Source organism: Paramisgurnus dabryanus, chromosome 11, assembly GCF_030506205.2.
Source record: "Paramisgurnus dabryanus chromosome 11, PD_genome_1.1, whole genome shotgun sequence".
NCBI classification, from domain to species: Eukaryota; Metazoa; Chordata; class Actinopteri; order Cypriniformes; family Cobitidae; genus Paramisgurnus; species Paramisgurnus dabryanus.
In genome coordinates, this window is record NC_133347.1 from 34,048,962 (window position 1) to 34,051,379 (window position 2,418).

Here is a 2,418-nt window from a genome sequence, read left to right on the forward strand (position 1 = left end):
TCAAACTGGGTGACTGTCAGGCGGCATAGTCATATAAGGCGTCCTTCTAAGACCCATAACGTTACGGCAATTTCTAACAGATTCGATCCCCTAAGGAGTATACCAGCTGAAACACCTTTTAAAAGTGCCCTGGTCATTGGAGATTCTTTACTCAGGAACACTAACATTGAGGCACCAAACACCATAGTCGACTGTATACCGGGAGCCAGAACGTCTGACATTAGATCCAAACTTAAAGTGCTGGCTAATGCTAAGCGGAAGTTTTCTAAGATTGTTATTCACGCCGGCACGAATGACACCAGACTCCGCCAGTCGGAAATCACCAAAGATACTATTAAGGAGATGTGTGAAATTGCAAAAACAATGTCAGACAATGTAATATGCCCCTGTCCCCTCCCCGCCTACCGGGGAGATGAAACACATAGTAGATTAGTGTCTCTCAATGGATGGATGTCAAAATGGTGCCCTCAGCATAACGTAGGGTTTATAGACAATTGGAAGCATTTCTGGGGAAGACCATTCCTCCTAACCCGAGATGGCCTTCATCCGTCATCGGAAGGAAGTGCTATACTCACTAGAAATCTGATCAATAGTCTTAATTCTGATATAGTCTGACTATCCAGGGCCCAGGTCAGGAAACAGACGGATCGGCTTAACCGTCCATCTGTTAGCTGCCGTGATATGTCAAGACCACTTATATCCCAATACTTCGAGTCAATCTTACTGAAATATCAGCACATTTCAACTGTATCTGTTCCCCGAACAAATAAATACAGGGCACCGATTGTTACATCAGGTTAGGGATGTTCACATTGACCGTTTAACCGTTATCCGAAGGTAAGAAATTATGACCGATTAACATTATCAGTTAAAATAAAAAATATTTGTTAATACATGGTGTGTGTCGTCATGAGCCGACAGACATTTCGCCACTTTTCTATCTTTAATTTGTGAATGTCCTGTAAATGACACAAATGATTGCTGCCCTGACGGTCTGATAAAGTAATCATTTATATGAGAAATCATTTGTATGCGTGTTTGGAAGCGTGTCTCCGCGCAAGATGACGTGGTCCGTCTGCGCACATCCGGACAGACGTTCGCTGATGGCCTCTGACCCTAACCATAAACATCTAGCTCTTTTTGGACAAACGGAGAAAGACGACGCAAAACCAAAACTTTCTGAAAAGCGTCCTGCTTTAGAAATGACCACTGTGGTAGATGAAACGGAGACAATTTGTATATTAATCCACTGGACCGATCGCGTGCTTTTTAACAAGGTATGTTGCGTGAATATCAGATAATGTATGAATCCTGGTTCTGTTGTTGATCTGTGGCTGCTGTTTGCACGACGTAAAACCAAAGACGACGCAAAACCAAAACTTTCTGAAAAGCGTCCTGCTTTAGAAATGACCAATGTGGTAGATGAAACGGAGACAATCTGTCCATTGGATATTAATCTACTGGACCGATCGCGTGCTTTTTAATAAGGTAATGTTGCGTGAATATCTGATAATGTATGAATCCTGGTTCTGTTGTTGATCTGTGGCTGCTGTTTGCACGTTCAAATTAAATGTTTTGTTTTTACTAGTTCACAGAAAACCGTCATTTATTTGTACTCATTGACAATTTCATATTAAAATCTTATCAGTTAACGGTTATTGTTCGGTTTAGAAGCTACGGTTGTCGGTGTGGGATTTGATTTTGTTTTACTAATTGTGCTGTTTATAATCTTAATTAATGTGTATTGTTACAACAATGATTTCTGTGCTGAGTACAAGAAATTTGTCTGTGTGGTTTCGGTTGGGGGAGAAACAGCATATGCTGAGGAATGTACGTCTGGAAATTGTTAAGATAAGAGAGGGGCCTGAGGGAGAAAAGCAAACAGACATCCATGTTATTAACCAATGTTTTAATATTCACAGGATAAAATATGCAATGTATTTCTTACTTAATCAGTATTAATCACTGAATAGTTGATGTAATAAATATAAGATGTTGTCTTTGATAAATGTGTATTAACCAATGAAATGAAGGTTGCATACAGAATAACCTAATGGGGGCAGGGGAGCTCAACCTTGAAGAACAGAATCTCCTGTGCTGGTTCTTTGTGTGTGTGTTTTCTTCCCTAACAGATGTTTTTTTTTAATAATGATTAAAGTGTTTGCTTAGAAGTAGTATTGCAGTAAAAGATTTAATATGTGTTTATCTATCTAAAGAAGTTAATGTGTGCCTTATTCATATAACCAATTTTACGAATAATGAAATGATGACATGATATTGAAATGTGTTTTACATAATAATCACTTTCATCTTACAGCTTATGTTTTTTATGAATAAATGAATGTTTTATTAATGATTTGTTTTTAAGAAAACATTATAATATGCTATGTGAAGTCAATCATATGTGAAGTGGAGGAG